Here is a 21,792-nt window from a genome sequence, read left to right as displayed (position 1 = left end):
TCCTGCATATTTATAAATGTGATCATTAGTACATGGGAAGACAAAGACTTCTTTAAGACCATCATTAGTTATTCTGTTTTCATAGAAATGTTCATTAGAGAAACTACCCACCTGGTTAAATAATTATAATTAAGAATTGGTAATCTCCTTTGCATTTTTAACTTGATCTTCAGGATGCGTGTGCATAGCTAAAGGAGCCTTGTTTGGATATCTTACTATCTTTTGTTTTTGATTTGAATTGTCAAGCAGATTTAAATTATGTGTTTTGGAATTGTGCACCCTATAGAATGATTCATGGAAAGATAGGTTATTAAAAAAGAAAAAAAAAAGCAGAAAGAAAGAAATCAAGCCTGCAATTATCTCTGAATTCATTAACTGTGCACTGGCAGCAAGAGGTTGTGTAAGCCATTTACTGTAATGCACAGTATGGAGTTAAAACAAAATGTCACTGGAGCCTGATTTCCCTTTCTTATCTATGGTACTCACTGCAGACACACAGACTGCGGGAGAAAGGTGTCATTTCCATGTCAGGCTCTGGTGTTACTGGGGATGCCGGCAATAACTGCGATGGTGTCAGTAGTCCTGCCCCCAGCCATTGTGGGGAGCTGCTGGGAAACCTGTCCGAAATGTGTGTGCCTGCCCATCTGCTGTGCCTGTGGGGAAGGGACAGCATTGCCCCACCATGCCCACCGTGGGGCACAGGGAGGGCTCACCTCTCAGACACCAAGGCTATAGGAAGAGCTTGTCAGTGGCATAAATATCATCTGTAAACAATTAAGCAGCTACTGCTCATTCAGGGCAGTTCTGAGAAGCAAAGGAAGTCTGCAATCAGTTATATCTCCAATTACCATAAAAATATATTAGCCATTCATTCATTTATTAATGATTCATCAGTTAACCACACATAATGAGCAAATAATTAGCAATGCTGTACGGTTGCCAAAATTGAAGAAGTGTTGGCATTTTAAAGATGAAAGGTTGCATTTATGTAAAAAGTCGGATGGTGATAAAGTTAATACAGAAGATAATTATAAAAGTGGCTGTCCTATTTTAGAGGCTGAGGTCCCGCAAAACTTGCTTAATTGAACCAAAATTAATATTCTTCAAAAGCACGCATGTTACTGGTTCCTCACTGCTGCATTTAGTGGGAGATCTCCCTTCAGTAAGGTACATCACACAATACAAGTTAATAAAATGCCAGACAGCAAGACTGCGTTCTTTGTTTGCTCTGTTCAGGGCCTTGTGGAAAACAATAAATTGCATTCATGTCAGCCGAGGCCCATCCCTTTGCTAATTACCGTTTGGTGCTGAAATGACTTCTGTGAAATTGGGAGCATGAAGAAACACACAGCCGTACAAGGGAGGCTTTTCAGGCAGCGGCAGTAAATGTGAGATAGGCCTTAGGCACACAGATGTTGAAACAGTGAATTCCCCTACAGATTACACTAATGGAAACCCTGTCAGCGTAAGTCAAATCTGGGGTCTGTGGTCAAAATCTAATTAATGTTCCTGTACTTAAAAAGAATATGAATGCCTGGAGGTGATGGAGAACACATAAGAACCTTGCTTGTTTGTAAAATAGCTGGTGTGGATGGCAACCGCCACCGAGCCCTTCCTTAGGAGATAACACCTGCTAGAGGAGCTGCGTGCACTGCTTGCTGCTCGGTGTGGGGCTGTGGGCGCTGGGCTCAACCCCTCTTGCAAGTCCCGCACAAAAATGGCTCTTGGCAGCTGGCCCTCAGGGAATGTGGATAGTCATGGCTGTCAGTGAACTTCTCTTCGTTCAGCACGGCTGCTCAGAGTCAGCAATGCTGTTTAGGAGGTACCTGTAGCTGATGGCATAAGAAAGGACCAGCTCCTCTCTGTGCAAAGACAAAGACTCAGCCATCTATGTGGAGCTTGAGGACATTGCTGGGGCTCTTACAGCGCTTTCACAGCTGCACTGTGCATGGCCTGTGCAATAACAGAGGAAATGAATTTATAATGCAACAATCTCTTCGTTTTCACAAGCACAAAAATTCCCCTAAATACTTAAAATAACACTCAGAGTGGGACAGACCTTAAATTTTGAATAAATGAAACCCTAATCCAGTGTGTTGCTGAAACAAGCATGTTATTAAAGAAATAAATTTAAAACAGCAAGTGGCTTGAGAATTTTGGATTTAATTATTTAAATCTGCTTAAGATAACTCTCTAGCACTGTGTTTGGGTTTCCTGTTGAGAGCATGTTTTCTGGGAAAGGTATTCCACCCAGTGCCTTGGAAATATTAACTTTCTCATGCAACAGTGGTTTAAGCAGTAGAGACAAATAATTATAATAAGCAAGATATTATATGGCAACTTGGTGGTAGTTCTTTGATGCAGCCTGTCATGAAAACTGCACGGAGCCAGTCGTGTTTGGAGAGATCACCACTCTCCTTGGCTAAATGGAACATGGAGTGTGGCTCCAAATGCTCTTCAGGTAAAGAGTGTTTCCCTTAGTAATGTTACTTACTCAGCTATGATCAATAAAATCTGAACCAGCAGATTTGTAATTTTAAGCTAATTTGAAGTATTATATGTTATTTAATAGGTAAGTATTCCAAATCAGGCTGTTCATTACTGATTGCTATACTTTAGTTAAAAATTACTACTTCAGCTTTAGGATAGAAGATTGTCTCTTACTGCAGCATAGATCAAGATCTTGTCTTTGTGGGGCCATAACAGAAGCTTCCTGGATCCCGACAAGAAATATATGCAAACATGACCCGATCTGCACAAGACCTAGCAGAGGGATGAGAAACAGGGAGGTGTTCTTCATCCCCAGCCACAACCCAGGCACATGGGAATTCAGCTTCCCCAGCCAGGAGTGAGGAGGGGAAAAACCTCCAGCTCTGAGCCGTATTTCCTTCCCCTGGGCTTGTGCTAGGACAGAGGGATACAGCCACACTGCATGCTGGCTCACTCTCACCACTTGGCTTGGCTCCTGCAGTGCAAGCACACTGTATATATTCTGTGAAGATCAGGAAATGTGTTTTTGTGCTGAATATCCTCAAAAGTAATCATTTATGTCTTCAAGGCAGAATGCTTATCTTACCCATTCTCTTTTATTTGTTCTCTGCATTGTCTGTTTGCAGTACAGCTCTTGCAGGGGTTTACAAGCTAGTTTGGGGACCAGACTGTTGCTGAGTATTGCCAACACTCACTCTTGTCAGTTGTGTTGGCCATGGTGGCTCAAGTGCCACTCTCAGTCACAGGGATGAAGCCTTTTTGTTTTCCTAATGCTACTGAGGTTGCATTGGTGTAACTTAATTTGACCCTTCTGTCCTGCATATGAATGAGATCTTAGACTGTGTTCAGGTTTCTAGCCAAAATTTGTGGGCACAAAAAAGGGCAAGTTCAGACTTGGTATTAATCAAGTTAAATGGTTCAGTTGTTACTCAGAGGTCTGATGGTCAACACAGCCATGTCATTGTCTGAGCAAGAGCACCAACAACCGACTCAGGAGTTGGTGCTGAGTTCAGCTCTGTGTTCTCTAAAATTCACAACATGTGTAAGGATGCTGTTCAACCAAACCCCAAAGGATTTGCCTGGTTGTCCTCATTCAAGCATGCTCACTGATCTACCTAGTGATTATGAGCAACACTTTCTTTTATAAATGTTTTTTGTTTTCAAGAAAAGGTCCTACAAATACTTTTTTCTTAAGCAGTAATATCTGTTTATGTGTTACATGAGGCAGATGTTGATTTAAAGCTTATTTCTTGCTTAAGATATTTTTCAGTCCACTGAGAGGGGTTGATTAGTGTCCCCTAGCTGAACCATTTTTTCCCTCTGTTGCTTTGACCCATTGATTTAATTAAGGTCTAATAAAGAGAGGGCTGAAAGATTGTTAAAAATCCTTTTCTTTTTTTTTTCCCCAGATCTGACCTATGCTGGTCTGTCAGTGCAATTTGACTCGCACATGGCGCCTTTAATATGCGAGCACACTGATACAAAGTTTGTCTTCTTTAGAGTCAGCTGGGGTTTTTTTCTCTCAGTGATAGGTCAGATTTAATTTTGATTTTAACCAAAGCAAATGCTTTTCTGGAGACCTTCTACTTCAGTGAAAATAAGTAATGAAAAAATAACCAAAACAAGTCACAGTATCAAAAGGAAAGACCTTCGAAAGCTTAGCCTTTCTTTCTTTGTTTCCTTTCCCATCCTCCTCTTGCCAGCATGGAGAGTGAAAGAGAAATGGAAACTCTGGGTTTGTTTTTCAATTAAGTAACAAGAATGACTCAAAGTTTAGGAAATGTAGTGGGGTTTTCATTGAAAATGCTTGCTACTTTTCAGCTTTTTGTTGTGCATAGGTCAATGTTATAGGTGTTAATGGTCAAAGAAATACTTCACAGTACTTGTCATATTGCTAGACTTCTGTTTTCCTTTCTCTTCTCCCACCAGCTCTGCACTCTAGGGTGAGAAGAGCTGTTCCCAGCATGCTAATCTTGCCACTGAGCAAGCTCACCTGTATCTTGTAAAAAGGAGATTACCATGAATGTTCACCCTCACCATAGTCTTCTTCTATGGCAGGAGAGGACTTCTGGTGCTCCCAGTGCTATCCTTGCTGATTGCAATGATACTCTTCAGAAGAATAAAAAAGGAAGATAAGCCCCAGCTGCAACTTCAAGGAATGGCTCAATGCTTCATTCATGGCTTGAAAGAACAGCATTGCTATCCACAGTGGCAGTTTGTGTCTATGAACCTTCTTAGATAGCTCTCATGCTCAGATTTCTGTGCTGCAGCTCATTAGCAGGAGAGCTGCCTGTGGGGCTGCAGCAGGTTTGTAGTACAGCAGGATGTGCACTAAAATAAAAATCAGGTTAGGAGTGGTGTTATCCCAGTGCTGCCTGGGCACTGGCAATTAAACCTGGATGAGAATAAAACACCTGGACTTTGTGACTCGAGGGATGAACATTCTGCTTGCTGAGGGCTGTTCCTGCCCAAGAAAGCACTAAAACAGGTGTATAAATCCTACCTTGTTCAGTGGGATTTAGGCACCTGCTTAAACTTAAGTGCTTGTTTAGAGAGTTTCCTGAATGAAAGCCTGACAATTGTGCCCGAGAGTAACTTTTAAATTAGTTTTAATTTGCTCATCATAACCAGCTGTCATGAGTATGTGCGTAAAGAAAGGGTTTGATTCTGGAAAGACGAAAGGCTTTTCAGGACCTGGGCTTTTATGTACGCACCCTTGCTGGACAGCCAACGTGTTGCTGAGCTGAGCAGCCCTGCTTTTATTGTGTGTTGCTCTGGGGTCCCACTGGAGCTGCAGTGCCAGCCCAGCCAACTGCCCTGCCAGCAGCTGACACCACCCACCTGCACCTCACCAGCAGAGTCCCATCAGAGGCAATCTGCAGGCTGCAACAGAGGAGGAGAAAGTCCATGCTGTAGGTGAGTGCAAATGAAGGCTAGAGGAATGAGAGATGGGAAGAGGAGATTTCTGTCCAAGTGGAAGAGTTGACTGAACCTCCCACTTGAAAACATAGCAGTCCTTTTGTGCCACAGGAATCAGAAAGCTTCACAAGCTTTTTCTTTTAGGATTTTTCCCCTGCTCTATAATCCCTTCTTTGTTAAATAGAGTTTGAGGATAGACTTGAAAATAAATCTAATGTTACATTTACACCAATCAGTCTCAAAGGAAAAACAAAATCCAGCAAACTCAAATTACTACTTAATTCTGTATGTGCACATGTTTACATGCATCATGTACTTAAGACAAGCAGGACTGTGCCCATGTAGCTAAGAGTTATGTTATTTTATTTTTTTTCTTTAAATATGTGGTTAATTATTCAATGGATGATACCACTGCTGTGTACTCAGAAAGACTAAATTTGCAATTAAAACATTTTAAAGGCTTTCTTTTGTAGAGTCCTTAGGTAATTAAGCTGAAGTGCCAGAACATTTTATATATAAATGTACTGGAGCAGTGGTAGCTGATGTAGTAGTTAAGGTCAGGTAGAAACCAACCTTGCATTTAGAGTCTTTTTTTCCAGTATCTCAGTTGAAACCTCCCTAAATCTAAATTAATCTTCCAGAAATGTATGGGAAATTTGGTTTATGAGGGGAAAAAAAGGTCTTGCATTATTACCATAGTCTATCAGTCTTCCCTCAGTGTGACTCCATTCATTTTGGAATGCGTGCCTGTTCAGCATTGCCACAGCTGAACTTCAGAAGACTTTTGCTGAAACAAAGCATATCATAGGAACAGTCACATTGGGTGCCTCCACCAAGGCAGGGGCAGGAGCTCAGCCCTGCCTGGCTGCAGTCCAGGGGGCTGGGGGCAGGTGTAGGGGAAGCCTTTGTGTGGCCCTCATCAAGGGACTTGGGGACAGCATAATGCTCAAGGTGGCAGTGACAAAACTGGGGGCAAACTTGGCTTCACTTCTGTGTTCTGCTGCAGTGCTGCTGTGGCTGTTCTGGTCCCCAAAATCCTGCTTGGGCTACAGCTTCCCTTTTTGCCTCCTGAAGCTGTTCCCTCCCTTGCAGTCTGTCTTCCTCTCCTTCTTGCCAAGAACACTGACTCCAGCCTGATCTGGAAGTTAATTTTAACAAATAACATCTTGGGCCAAGCCAAGTTAGGATCTGGAGATAGGACACACTCTGGGAAGGGAGCAGGGTGGGGTGGAGGGGAGCATGAACGCTCAGCCTTGTAATACGTGTGAGAGCTGATGCTCTCTGAGCAATTGAGTGCTTATTATTATTTCTCTTGGATAGGTCACCTGGGAGTGGAGGAATTTTTCATTTTAAATTAAAAAGAAATCTTTTATAATGCTCATTTCTAAAAGAAAAAAAAAAAAACCCTACCTCATCATGGAAGCAATTAGATGGAGGACACATTGAAAGGAGTGATTAGTTGTTAATTTTTGAGCTGTTGGCCCTGACAGAGGGGGTTTTTTGTCAAGGATTTCTTTTTAAGGTGTCTTTCATATGCCTATAGTCCAAGGTTACTTCTCATTCAATAGCAATTACCATATGTCCATTACATGCTGGAGACTGCTTGAGGTGGATACAGTGGTCCCCATCAGAGCATGGATCAAGTCAAAGTGCCAGCAGCTGTGTGAGCCACAGGATAATTGTTCCTATCTGTTTCTTCTCTTTTTCCAAGTTGCAGTAAATGTTCTAGGGAGTCACTTCCCCCTTCCTTGATGCAACCTGAAAGTGCAGCCCTCCAGTTTGCATTTCAGGTTCTAAGTCAGCCGTGTCAAGATTTGAAAAAGAACCAAGGAAGATAATGGGTCAGATGTAAGAAGTAAAACTACTGGTGAAAGAGGTTTTCTTTCTCTCTGCCCATCAGATTACAAACCTTAGCCCCACCTTCACTTAAAAAAAACTAATCTGTAACAGCAAACCCTGCATAACTGCTCTATTGTATCAGATGGAAACCAACTAACCAGACATCACAATACAAAAAAATACACTCATTGTACCTCAGAAAAATATGGGGCTGAAAACACAGGAAAAATGCAGTCTTGTTAAAATGTGGACATGGTCCAGTAATAGAATGAGTAGGGAAACTTGAATAGATCAGAGTCAAAAAACAGTCTGCTTAATTCTTGAGGTTTTTTATTTGCCATTCAGCTTACATCAGTGTTAACATCTACTGAGAAATGCAGCCATTTACAATTTGCAGTTCAATGTGTTACTTTAATTAGTATGAAAATTAAAGGGCAACTATAGGCCAATGTGAATGATTATGGAAATACATGTGCATCACATGCTATGCTCTCATTTAATTAATCGTCTTGTAAACTATATCAGGCACTTTAAGTCAGTTGCTGAGTATAACAACTCTATTTTAAATAACCACTTAATACTTAACAGGATGTGGAGAAAACACTAGCACACGACTGCTTCTCAAGTTTCAGTGTCTGAGATTTTTTTAAAGCTGACCCAAGTCAACCCAAAGAATGTTTAACACCCTGGGTCTGCACACAAAAAACTCTGTGATGTACAGACATTCAATTACATTTTTTAAAAAGTGAGAAACATTTTTCAGAATAGTGACTTTAGAAAACTAATTGGCAGCAGCAAACTTGAGAGTCAAAAGCCAAAAGCTAGAGGGGACCTTTTACTACAGTAACTCTAGTCAAGGAAAATGAAAATAAAGGCATCTTTGTTTCTCAGTCAAATTAGCTGATTAAGAAATAAAACATTTTAACATGCTTTAAATGCAGCATTAATTATTTATATGTAAAAAAATTAAAGCCAGGTTCCATGAATTACACTTTGTGTGTGTGAATTGAATGTTACGGGAATACTAATCCTTTTACATTCATGCCTTACTTCATTAGGCAAAACTAAATATTAAGGGCTCTATTCATTCAAAAAATTCTTATGCATTCAAGTCACACCTTTTCTATGGTTTGTTTTTTTTAAGGAGTATGATTTATAGCACTGATTTTAAAGTATGATTCAGAAAAAACTATCTACTTCTACAGGATGGGCTCTAGTAAACGGATACATTTACAAGAGGCCAAGGATACAGTGGTGGATCTTGCTTGTCATTGGTGAAAAAGTCCAGAGTAAGTCATATTGTATGGTCTCAAAGCTGGTGTAACTAGGAAATCAGATGCATTACTTGCAGGGAAGCTCTGAAATCTCTGAACCTTTTTTTCCAATAGATTGGTTAATAACAATTCTCCCTCCTAATTTATTGTTTCCAGTGACTGGGCAGTACTTTATTCAGGTGAATGAAAAAAAAAAAAGGTGATTTACTCAAGCAAATGTGTTCAGGGATGTATTTTTCTATTTTCCATCTATGTCCATTTTAGCAATGGTGTGTCCCATGCTTGGCTCCCTGGGGGGAAAGTCCATCCACTGATCTGTGGGATGTGGTTAAACACCCACTAGGACTGAAACTGGGACCATCAAAATCAGTTGTCTGCATTTTTTTGAACATGGACCCATGAGTTAAAAAGCTTGTGCATTAATTAATTGTTTTGCTAACACTTAAGTGAAAAGAAATAAGAATTGAACTCTGGCTTGTTTCAGCTTCTTTCCTTGGGTGTTTTGTTGCTGTTGTTTTTTTACTGACTGAAGAGAGGAACAGCTAGAACTGTGCAATGATGATCATGTTGAACTTTCAAAATAATTAGAGGATTCACTTAACATTAAAGTAATAACTTTAAAGGAGAAGGGTTTGGGGAAGGAGAGAGAGAGAAAGGGGAGAGAGAGGTGGAGTGGAAAGCAAGAAATTATAGAAAAAGGGTTGCCCAGAAGCTTGCAAATTGTCAGCTGGCTGAATTTAAATAAACTTATGGGAAACAAAATACTGGGAAGTAGGACAAGGTGTCAGATGGTTGCATAAGATTGATGTATTTAATAGTTCAGTTAATACAGATCAACATCTGCCTTTAGTTACATCTGCACAACCCCCTGACTTCAGTACTGTTGTACTTTTGCAACCAAGTTTGGACTGATGTTTTTAAATAGGCCCCAGTGCAGAATATCTGCAGAGAGCCTGCGGTGCTCAGTGCTGGTGTAATCAGGCAGCTCTGGAGAGAAGGAGTAATACAATATGTTATTGTTTCTCATGTAATTTTTAAAATACATTGAGGAGTAATATATTTTTTATAATAGGGTGCTCCCTGTCTCTTTAAGCAACTGTCAGATGTAGGATGTCCTCGTGCCAGAATGCTACGGTCTGTTCCCTCTGTGCAATTGTTAATTAAATCCATCCCTTATTGTAGAGCCTGCCTAGTCTCTTACCCATTCTGCTTATCTGTGATACCAGATGATGCTCAGTAATTCATGGCCAACCTGCTCCACCTTCAATAGGGCCTCCTGTGCACTGACCTTAACCAGCTTCACCTTTTCATTATTCCCAAGGAGAGCAGAGCCCCAAAGGTAACAGTTTTATCAAGTTTTCCTGTTGACCAGATGACAGTTCAGTGATAAATAAATGGAGTGTGCTTGAGCTGGAGGCCTCCCACACACCATCACTCCCTGTCCTCTGCCCGCTGCCTGCCTGGACATGGAACTGTGCATGGAAAGGGGGCTGTCCCCAAAGGGCACCACAGGCTGCACTGCTGCTGGCAGGCACAAACCACCTTTGCCTATCCAGGTAATGCTACTCTGCCACTCACCATATCAGCTGAAAAGTTTCTCTGCTTGCTATTGGGCTATGCCACCTGAAAAATCTCTTTTCCCCAGTGGTAAGGCTGATATACAGGAGCTGGTAGGAATATTTTCATGGCTGACAAGCTGTTTCCCACGAACAGTGTCAAAGATTTAAAAGCCACTTCTGCAAATAGGACTTTCTGGCAAATACAGTCTAAGCAAATCTTCTATTATTACCACATGACTAGAAATACTCCTAGAGTTCTCCTGAAAATGGGTACTGTACCAGCAGAAAGCAATATTCTGTTGGCCTGTACATTGCCTCAAGGGTATTTACTATGGTAATAAGATCAGTAATTCATCTCCTAAAATCACTGGGAGTACAAATGCTTATTTAAGTAGATGGTATCTTGATTACAACTGAGCCAGGAGAGTTCTTAAAGCTGTCTGTTTAGGCTACAGATCTTTTAAAGGCAAGGGGCTGGTAAGCACAAGAACATCGTGTTTCATAGCTACCTTACATTTTCAGCAATTCACAGTAGATGCACAGCACATCCCTTGACAAAATGGGCATGTACAAATAAGTCAGGAAATTATGCCTGTTGAGTTGTTTTTTTTCTTTCTCCGTTCCATAGAACTGTAACGAAAAGAGAGATAAATCTCCCTCCATATCTAAATGGTTGGTTAGAACAAAGGAAACAAAGAGAAAGCCATGCTCTAACAGCACATAGGGCCATTTGAACCCCATTGTCCTGGGAGATACAGTACTAACATCAGTTAAGAGACAGTTTTAACCCAGAAAAACAAAAAGAGGAAAGATCTGGAGGTAAAATGATGTTCTTCATATCACAGAGCAGGCCAGTGTTGGAGAAGTATCCTGTGTTCTTGAGACTCTTGCAGCCTACCATCTGCCAGCTCACAAACTCAGCAGGCTTCTTCTCTGGAAGTCCTGGAAGCAGAAGCTGCCAGCCTTGCTCAGCTGCTTTTGTTTGTCTACAAATCTGATCAAGGGAAACCATGGGTTTATGACAAAGGCATAGAAATGGAAGTTTAAAGATGTAGTTTCTAATCCCAAACTCTGTCACAGGAAGTGTTCATAGAAAGGATAATACAATTTAGAGATACAGAGATTCATCCAATTGGTTTATTTGAGGAAAAACGGTTTGATTTCTGAGAATCCAGAAGCAGTGCCCATAGCTACATGCCAGTAAAGTCTCAGGTGATCCATAGTATTTCACATTGGTGATGTGGCATTGAAGGTGAATCATAGAAGAAAAAAGCTAGAAGTTGCTAAAACAGATATTCTCTAGTTTGCCAGGAAGCCTGAGCCCTTAATGAGGACATGTGACTGAAATGGAAAGCATTAGCAGTTTCCCTGCTGAATGTTGTTCTGTACTTTAAATTCATTGATACTGCTCCTCCTTTGCACAGTTATTAAGTTGAACACCGCTGAGGTGTGTGCATATTTGATGAGAGAAATAGTTGTTTGTGTTCTTTATATATTTTAGAGATTAAAGATTTTTCAGCAGGCACAACTCTGCCTTATGAGCCAGAATTTTCCCTCTAATTTTTTCTGCAGTCATGGAGCATAAACATTTGAAATAACTTTCACCAGCTTGATCACTGTTGTCAGACAGAGTACAAATGCAAATGAAACTAATATTTTTTGCTGAAGTTCTCTAGATTCTACCAGAATGTATGGAATTATCTTTCATTAGTTAACAGTGCTTAACACTTATGTAGCAATTTCCATCCTCGGTGACAAGCTTATTAATCAATGCAGCACCTCTGAAAGGAGCAATTCTATGTATTCCTATTAGAGTGTGAAATTTAAAATGTATGGATGTGCTCTGAATTGTTGGTCAAATAGCCGGAGAAATCTTGGTTTTGAATTTGTAAGTTTGTGGTTTCTGTCCCCTGATTAGACCAGACTCCTTTGACACACAGACCCCTTTATGCATTTAATAGATCAAGCTCCACTGGGTTTAGAGCCACACATCAGCGTGGCCATACTCTGACTTTGAAATGTGGCAATAACAGAAACGTTTTCTATAATTGCTGCCTAGAGGACCTGAGATGGGGATACAGCACACTGCTGTGATTTGCTCTTTGCAGCTTTGTTAAGAGTTGCAGGAGCTGGAATGTATGTTTCCAGTGCACAGTGAAGAGGGTTGTGTTAAATGATCAATGCCTTTTTACATGCTAATAGGTGTGACCCTGTTAGGCTAACAAAGAAGTCAATCCTGACATAGTGATGATAATTTTGTCTAGAGTGAAATCCATTGGATTCCCTCAGCTCTCTTCAATGCCTGCTCTTGTAGGACACTTATGGTACTGCTGATTGGCTCTCCTTGCAACCAAGAAAGTGTCAGATGAGAGTGTTTTCTGCTTGCTAGATCCTAGGAAAAAAAAAAAGTATTTCTATCCAATAGGCTTAGCTTGAGAAATGAGTTTTGCTCACTGTTACCAGCTCTGTGGAAGCCACCAGGCAAGTGCAGTGAAAAAGGCCTCCTATAAAGGGTGTAACAAAAGATGAACCATTTCCATTGGTGACTAGAGGCATATCAATAAAAATCAACTCCTACATTTATCAAGTAACTGATAGCAAGTTAGAAAGCTTTTTCATTTCCCTATTACTACCATCCAACTGCAATAAAACACATGGATTTCTCTGTTACTCTTGCAGATACCACCCCCCAACCCCATACTGCATGTAAGAAGAGCTTAAAGATTTTTTTTAAAAAAAGCATGGGGAATTTTTTGTTTAGAGTACCTCAGTTCATTGCTTTTAAAGGTGAAAATGTTTAAACTGCAGCAGGAGGGGAATGCCTCACTGCTTCACTCTGTTGGTAGGCAGCCTGTGAGACTGTCAGCAGCCAGGCTTAAATCAGCCTGCTCGGGGGTGACAGCCCTGATGTGCCCTGTCAGCCAGGAGAGGAGCTTTTGGGATATCTGAAGAGAAGACTTCAGATGACCAGAGCTACCTAAAAATTCTCCCCTCTGGCAAATCCAGCAAGCATTGTCCCTGTGCTACCTACCTTGACAGGACAGAGCAGGGCTATGGGCCAAGCAGCACAGGCTCCCACACCTATGCAAGGCACAGGCTGCAGTCCCATTCTCACTGTCTCCTCAATAGCTAAGTTGCTTGGTACTGCCCGTGGTTTGGGGATGAGGCTTATAGCTGCTTCTGTCCCTCATGGATGCTGAATCTGGCTCCTCAGGGCATCTGGTGTTTGGTCTTGTGCTTTGAATAGGAACCAATTGCTCCTGTGGAAAAGGACTCTGTTTTGAGGATTTCTGCATACAGACATTGTGAAACATTCATATCTAAAAGCAATATATGAGTTTGTATGAGAAGTATTTTATGAATTTTTATGACCAAACCTGTGTCTGTTTCATTGCCTCATGCTCATGGAAGCCTTGTGTCAGCTGTGGAGAGCCTACAAACCTAGGAGAATTCAAGGGCCTTCTAGAAACTCTTTCTGAGTTTAATTTTATATTTAGATGCTGTTTCTGCTCACAAGAGAAGGAAGTCCAGGTTCATGAGGCTTCAAGACTTGGGAAAGGACCTAGAAAATACCAAGGTTGATCTGCTTTGTCCATGCACAGACTGTTTGGAAATTGATTCCAGCTACAAGGCTTGGATTTGGATCTGGATCAAAACAGTCTTTAATTCAAAGGTGAGACATTTATCCCACTGATGTCAATGTGATTTCTATCACTGGTTTAACTGGATGAGGGTTTATGCTGTGTTTAAAACCATAGATTTTTAGTTTGACCTATAGGTAACATAAAGATAGGTATTACCTGGGAAGTCAAAATTTCTGGAAGTCTCTCTCTCTCTCTCAGTAGTTCTTATTAAATTCACTACTCCAGCATAATGTAACTTTCTGTTCTAATCATAGCACTGCTGTACTTGGGCATGGCACATCAAAGGGGTTACCTTGCTCTTGTAGCAGAATCTTCCTTAGATTCGCTCACTCTAGGGACCCACACCAGATTTCCCCGGTTCTGCACATAGGCCAGATTTTCAGCTCCCTTTTAATCTTTGACAATTTGAATTTATATGGAAAACTTACAGGTGACAGTCTGGCTATGTTGAGACAAGTAGGATAGAAACCATGTCAGAACAGTCCCTGTAAGTCCTACGATGTGCTTAAAGCATTTCAAGAGAACCCTTGATCCAAAGTATCAAAGGGTTACAGTAAGATCAAGAAGAATTAAAACTGATGGTGTGCCAGAAATCACGTGCAGCGCAAGGTCATTACTCACCCTCGTTAAAGTGGTCTCAGTACTGTGGCCTGATCTGAAGCTTAATTGAGAAGTTTCAAATCATGCATTATAACGAAGACAAGACAGCCACTGCCCATTCCAAGACCCCTGCTAAAAAAGACAGATCAGTAATAGGGCAGAAATCTAAGCAATTGCTTGAGGATAATCAAGGCCTAATGAGGTATCCACTTCAGTCTTTCAAAGATGGAGGAACCTATCCCTGGCACTGGTGAGAATGCAAGGGTTGATGTGTGCAGGTTCCTACATCCAGGGAACAAGGCTGGCCAAAGTAGTCACCGTCCTTGACAGCGGAAGGAAAACTGAGGGCAACACAACATCCATGTGCAGGTTTGCAGCTGTACAGAAGGTTAGTGCTATGGCCAGGCAAGCCTCTTCTCAGTAGCTATCTTTTGCAATCATGTTCTGTTACCCCACACCTTGGCCCAAAGTGATCAAAAGGAGCCCATCAGGACTGAATTATTAGTTGTGTTAGGAACCAAGAGAGTGACAATAGGAGATATGTGACTTCTGATGATATCAATTTTCCCTAAAAATTCACAAAACCCCCAAAATTCGTTGATGTTCAGTTGAAGTGTGATAACAAACAGCAAGTCACAATTACCCAAAGAAATAAAGTATCTCCTTGCCATCTTCCTCTTTTTCCTTTTTTTTTTTTTTTTTTTTGGTTCTATTATCTGTTCTAGCAAAGAGGTCAGGGCCCATATCCACATGATTATCTCCACAAGCAGCTGCCAAGTTGTGAAAGCTACTTTTCCTGGGCTACCGCTTGGGCAGCCATACTAAAGGGTTTGCATATGCCTCTGCCCAATGAGCAGTTAGAGAGTGGAATCCCCTTTCAGTCTGCAGAAGACAAATCTAAAAAAGTTTTTCAACTTTTTAAAATAGTCATTTTAACCAATTTTAACACACATCTGTAGGATGTGCTTTTGTCAGGAGAAGGTGTCTCTCCAGATTCATATCTGTTTGCTGAGCATGTTTGCTTGCTGTTTCTAATCTCTCCTGTTTTGATAAGATCTCCCTCCTGTCTTGAAATACACTAGCCATGGAAAGCTAGACTAGATAAAAACATCGTACAGGGTTTCGGCTTCAGTGACAGAGGACAGCCTTCAGTGCTGGATGTGCTTAAAAGCATCATACTCCATGACAACTTATAAAAATTGTTTAATGCCATGGGACCTTTTCTTTGGCCTTCAAGTTTCTTCCTAATTTTAAGTGCCTTTAAAATCAAAGTGCCTACATTCTTTGCTATGAATCCTACTTTAATTTTCTTTTGCTTTTTCATATAATTTCCTTCAACTTTAAACATGCAGCCTTAAAAATAATGCTAACATATAGGAAAAGTTATAGTAAAATAATTAAACCACATTTGTGCAACTCTGGATAGCTCTCTTGAAGACCATGAGAAGTGCAACTGGCTTCATTGAAACACCCTCGGACTTAGCATTAAACCATGTGTTTTGCTGATGTAAGACTTTTAATATATGACATATGGCATCAGCTCTACAAAATATTACTTGTTGGCTGACAGCCCTGCTTCTGTCTGTTGCTTGCAAATTAATACTGTAAGTCTGTGTGCGTAAAAAGTTGTCATCACCAGTGCCGTGGTCACTGCAGGCTGCACCCACCAGCCTGAGGACCCTGCACCTCTACTTTCCTCAAGAGGTATTTGTGTGTTGGTGCTGCCCATGGAAGCAGTGACAGAACAGGCTTGCCTGGGGAGGAACTGGTGCCACTTTGTTTTCAGGTCTCCAGGCCCAGCACTGGAGGATGGGGCACTGCCAGCTGCTGCATGAGGGCTGGAGCCAGCAGTGGGGCCAGCAGTGAGAAATGGGCTGCCTGTACCAGGCTGAAGGTACAGCGTCAAGAGGCATTTCTTGATATATTGTTTCTTGTTAACAACCATTGATTGATTTAGCCATTTACAGGATTTCTTTTACTCATTTTACTTGTACAGGAACAAGGACAAAATGCAGAAGGAGGGATGCCTAGTGTGTCTCGGGATTTGGTACCTGCCTACTTTTCTCAGGAGTCTGCAAACCTCAGCTAGGCCTGATCATTTCAAATTCAGGGTTACATTTTTCTCATCTGTTCCTGGCAATGTAATTGCCTGATCTTTCCTTAGGTCATTGCACCATTCAGACAACTCACCAGGCCTCATCTTGCAATACCTTAGGTTAGGGATAGTTGAGTCTTAATTTGTCTTTTCTATGGTATTCTGCAAGTGTGCGCATGCTGTGTGTGTGATGGGCTGCAGGCCATGGACTGGCCACGTCTGATTTGGCTATGAAAGATAAGAAAACCTTCCAAAGAACTTGGGATGGAGGAGCATGAAAGTGAACCTTGTGACTAATATGCAAACCCCTCTGTTTGCTGAGTTTTAAGTAATGGGGGGAAGAAAGTTCTGATTGTTGTTTTTAAATGTAGATCCTGGAATCCATGTAGCAAAAATAGGGCAGTTGCTTTATCAGTAGCTGATGAAAATATGAGAAGAGTAATTATTGTATAGTCCCATTAATAAAATTGTACTGCAGCTCAAAAGGAAAAACAGAAAGTTGCCAAAGAGAGCCCAGTTCTATTATATGAATCAAAATATCAGCTTGTGTGCTTAGCAGAGAGCTCTGGACACTTATGAAAATTCAAAAAAATTCCATATATCCTAGTCCAACATGGAATTAAAGTGTTGTAAAGCTTCCCTGGAAGCCAACATTTATCTATTATGTAAGCATATTTAGATTTCATTTTGAAATGGTTGTTAAAGGCTATCCTTTGGCTGCACTCTATCCTTCTTTCGATCTTTTTTTTTAAAAATTGTTGAACTCTGAAATTTTTATGCTGAAAAGAATGTACTTTCAGAACCAGAAATGTCTCAATGACCAGTTACAGCATGTAGTAACCCTGAGAGATATCCATTGAATCTGCTCCCCTCCTCCAATTTATTTGCTGTTTTTACAATCATGCTTCGCATTAATGTTCTACACTTCGCTAAACTGTGTGTGTTATGTTTTAGATGTATTTTTGTTTTGTCTAAAAAATTTCCAATTTGGCATTAAGCATTCAAGATGTAACCTCTGTAGCAGGAAACTAGTTATCAGATTCATATAAAATAACTGTGCAATAGAAATAACTCTGAGCAGAAAGCATTTTTTCCCTTAGAATTAATTTAGAGGGAATTTAATGCCTGTGAAAGGTGCTGGATTGCAACATCAGAGAACTGAAGCTGCTATTTAACCACAGAGCGGTTACAGGATGGGAGATGGCTTTACAAGATTCCCCATGAGAGTTGACAAAATATTTGTCTCAGGTTTGGTGCCTTTTATCTAGATAGAACAACCAAGCTTTCATGTGTTGGCAACAGTTGCACTCAGGCTGTTAACTTCCACATGGGTGATGGAGAGAGCCCTTGTGTAAAAAAGGAGGAGATTCTGTTTTTGTGGTAGCTGGCTAACATTTATAACATGATTAAATCTAGAAGACTAGATTTACTACAGCTGACTTGGCACATCATTGTAAGGAACTGTTGTGAGTAACAAATTCAAAGCACCAGGTGCTTCCATGCTGTCCCTGCCCTGTGCCACAGAGGCAGGTAGAACTGGAAGGGAAGGAAAAAGCAGACTCTGGGACCTGCACCCCAATGCACACTCTGCTACTAACCCTGCAGTGCCCTTGGGCATGGTGCCACTGTGCTTGGACCACTTCAGAGGGACTCTCAGACCAAATTTTGTGTCTTTTGTATTCTCTTGCTACTTGTTTATCAGAGGAAAGATGAGAGTGGCAAGCTCTAAGCTGTTATTATTGGAGCTATGCCAGGTGCAGGGTCCAAGCCTCATATTTTCTCTTTTTTTTCCCCAACATTTCCAGAATAGTTATCTCTGAAGGCCATGTATGGTGTCCATGGTTTGGGCTGTGGGTCTCAGTAGTCAGTTTACTATTACACAGGTACGGACAATATCCTGTGTGCTAACTGCTAGTCTTGCCAGTTGCAGAAGATATTGAAGACCATTTCTCATGATACTGGATATGCTTCAGTTTATTTTTTCTACTTAGTTAAATGAATATGTTAGGTGTTGATGGTTTTTCCTGACTTCACAAGGAGGGAGAGAAGGTGGTAGCCTCAGGGTAGTTCTAACTTCACACAAAGGGAGAGACTTTCACAGTACTGCCTACCTCCCCTGAGCTCATCAGGAAAAGCAAATCACACTTTTGGTGTGTCCCATGGGCCTGGTCTTGCAGGCCCACACGGGACACGTAGCAAGCTGTCCCCCAGGGCTCTGCTGCTCCCCCAGCAAGGCCAGCTGAAATACATCCCTGGCTGAATGGACCAATGGACTTGTTACTGCAACATGAAGTCAACTCATGCATGAGCCCATTAGGAACCAGTTAAAAGGTTTTTTACCTGGGAAGCCACATTCTTCTGCTAGTTGTGGTATGTTGGACAGAGGCTGCATTCCCTCACTCTGGAATTTCCTGTATTAGCACTGCACAGGAGTGGGTTTATTTTGTGGTCCTTGAGATTTCTGGGCTTCATGGGTTTCACAGCCTTTATAGACCACGAAACAAAGATCTGGGTTCTATTGAAGCATTGCAGAAAGGATGAGCATCTGCTGACTTGTCTGTCTTCTGGAAACTAATGCCCTCTAAGATCAGAGGTGAACCAGTCTGGGATAATTTCACTGAAGACTGAGGTATTAGAGACACAGCTCGCATGTAGCTCCCATGCTTTTTGCACTAATTTTTAGAGCTAAAAGAAACATTTCCTTTTTCTGTTCTCAGTTTAGACCCTAGTGTACTGCTGAGGAAGCTCGTGTTGCTTCTGTTTTTGCGGGAATATGGTGGTCATAATCTGTAAAACACTAAACTAGGCCAAGGCACGGGCATCCTGCTTCAACATGTCCCACTCTGAACAAGCTTGTCATCTTTTGGGCTTGTGGCTCATGTCAGCACCATAAAGGCAATGTTATAGGTTCACTTTGTGATGAGAGCTTTTTAGAGGGGCCTGTGGAATCTCTTTTTTCTAACTCATGTGACTGTAGCCCAGCTATGCTATTCCCTCTTCTTTACTTAATCAAAATTGTATGTCATATATACAGCCCCCAAATTTACAGTTTTATTGAAATGGAGACAGGTTATGTGAGATTTTCTGCATTAAAATGTGTAATAAGTTACATTATATTGAGTTTTGTGGAAGAGTGGAAAATATCTGTTTGGTTTTGGAACTACTTAATAGAGTTATTTAGATGCCAAGTTTTTCATTGTTTTACTAATGTCTTCTTGGTCTGCAAGGTTTTAAAAGATCTAGCTAAGAAATTTTGCACTTTGGTGTTGTCAGGTCTCAGACTTTCACAGGAAATAAAGCAGCAGATGTGATTCTGTAGAACAGGTTTCCCAAAATTGCCCCAGCCCAGCTCTCCACCCCTCTCCTTTCTGCACTTCCCCACTTTAAACTGCTCTTATTGAGTCCGTTTGCCAAGGATTCTGAGTAACTGGTGAAGTGGACTGAAATGCTCAATTTTTCCAGTATTTGTACTTTATGACTAATCTACTTTATTGTTTTAGGATTTTTTCAACCTAAGGATACTTCCTACCCTAATTGTATGCTAAGTAACATTTTTGTGTTGTGGAGGATTAATATTATGTAAAATGTAGGCCTACCTTAGCCATTTCTTTTCCTATACCTGCATCTCAGAAAATCAATTATTTTTTTCTCCCCCAGTGTGACTCTTTGGCTTCCCAGAGGGCCAACATGAATCTTCAGAATTGCCATATCTCTACAAATAACCAGTCAAACTTCCCCCACCCAAACCTTCTCAACAGTGTCCTTCTTTTATATCCTTACATTCTTTTTTATTAAATTTGCCTTGGTAATCAATATATCCCAAACCTGTGGAGTATCTTGGTGGGAAATTTCATCAGCATCTCCCTAAAGGAATACTGCTGTGCTCTTATGTCCCTGCTGCAGATCCCTGTGTAAGAGGATGCCAGAGCACTGACTGATCTCATCTCTCCCAAGCACTAATTTAATTTGCAAAGTGTTGTGGTTTTTTTTCTAAAGTGTGTGAACTTTTCTTACTCTGTGTTCTTGAAACATGAGTCAATGCTCTGTTTTCATCTGTGTGGCCTCAGTTTGTATCCCGCCTTTGCATAAAAGCCTTCAAAGCTGTGTGGCAAAGATGGTATGAAAAGAAATATCACTGTTCAAGCAATGAAATTAAATTTTCTATGGGTCCCACTGATCAGAAGTTTGCAGTGATCCTTACCAGTGAACCCCTTTTTGGTGCTAATGGCCAAGCCACCACACTTGGGCAGCTGTGTCTAGAAGCTCTAGAAAACTAACTGAGGGTAAAGCAGAGCAGTGGGAAACAGCTCAGCTGTTCATTCTTCACTGCAGGTACAGAGCCAGGCCATGGCCTGTGTGCTCAAGTAGGGGGCTGGTGAGATCCCTCTATGTAAATACAAACAGAACCGTGGTAGTTTATAATTTTCATTGAATTCTTAGGTTTTTCTCCTATCCAAAGTTCATTCTTATTATTTGTGTTTGAAACCATCTGGCCTTTAAATCAAAAGTTAATACTGCTATGTGCATTATCCTGGCCAAGCTGGAGTTTGAATTTCTTCTTTAAAATTCCCCTTGTTTTATAATTTCAGCTGAATAGTTTTAATGACTTCTTGTTGTGAGCCGTGGTGCTGTACAGTAGGCTGCACATCGCTGAGAAGCTTCAGTCTAGAGGTAGCTGCACTTCAGTGCCAAGGGAAATAATAACTGGATGGATGGAAAGCATCTGGGATTGATGTGGTTTAAAGGTGCTTTTCATGCAAGCTATTATCAAAGAGGGAGTTAGGGATGAGATTCATTCTTAAAATGCAGGTGCTCTCATGCTTTCTCTGACAGATGTGTTCCAACAGTGTTTTGAATTCTGTTTAAATTTTGAAAGAGCTAAACCTTCAGGCTCTTCTCTTCCTTTCTTAAATTCATTTCCCTGTTTAGATGAAAAAGAAACATTTTGCAACTTACTTTAAACTTTCTTCAAAAGAACTGCTGGAAAAGGAACATTTCATGTGAAGCACATAAGCTATAAATGCGTGTTAAGCACAGCAGAAGAAGCGATTTTAAATGTGCTAATGGACAGACATTACACTGTAGAAATTTACCTAAGAGAAAACCTGAGATGTGGAGGGCCTGCCAGGTGAGGATAAAACCCCAATAAATGAGCCAAATGATAGAAAAGTATTACCAGAGTAAAGAGTTGTACATGTGAAATAAATACTGAAATGGGGAAATAGTGCCAGCAAAGATACTGAAAGATGGAGAACATTTTGGTTAAGTGATGCAGGGGCATGTACACACAGCCCATATTGAAAATGCAAGCTCTTAGGGAAAGATCTCTCTCTCTCTTTTGCTTGCTCCCTGCCTCATTTTGACATTTTTTC

General features: G+C 41.0%; 2 long non-coding RNA genes across 3 annotated transcripts; one reads left to right on the top strand and one right to left on the bottom strand.

Annotated features, from left to right (window-relative positions):
* Positions 1-3,437: 3,437 nt before the first annotated feature.
* LOC147651658 (uncharacterized) lies at positions 3,438-4,962 on the bottom strand. The gene is made up of 2 exons (XR_015273667.1): positions 4,905-4,962; positions 3,438-4,821 (listed from the first exon to the last, which is right to left on the bottom strand). It is a non-coding gene; the product is annotated as an uncharacterized LOC147651658 (long non-coding RNA).
* LOC147651657 (uncharacterized) lies at positions 4,752-17,488 on the top strand. Of its 2 annotated transcripts, XR_015273666.1 has the most exons (5): positions 4,944-5,406; positions 13,579-13,754; positions 14,541-14,713; positions 16,112-16,219; positions 16,322-17,488. It is a non-coding gene; the product is annotated as an uncharacterized LOC147651657 (long non-coding RNA). The 2 variants fall into 2 exon arrangements; XR_015273665.1 differs by lacking the exon at positions 14,541-14,713 and having other exon boundaries at positions 4,752-5,406.
* Positions 17,489-21,792: the final 4,304 nt, after the last annotated feature.

This window comes from Cyanistes caeruleus, chromosome 9 (genome assembly GCF_971803275.1).
Source record: "Cyanistes caeruleus chromosome 9, bCyaCae1.hap1.1, whole genome shotgun sequence".
NCBI lineage: Eukaryota > Metazoa > Chordata > Aves > Passeriformes > Paridae > Cyanistes > Cyanistes caeruleus.
Note: the sequence above shows the minus strand (reverse complement) of the source record. Positions and strands in the feature narration are given on the sequence as shown.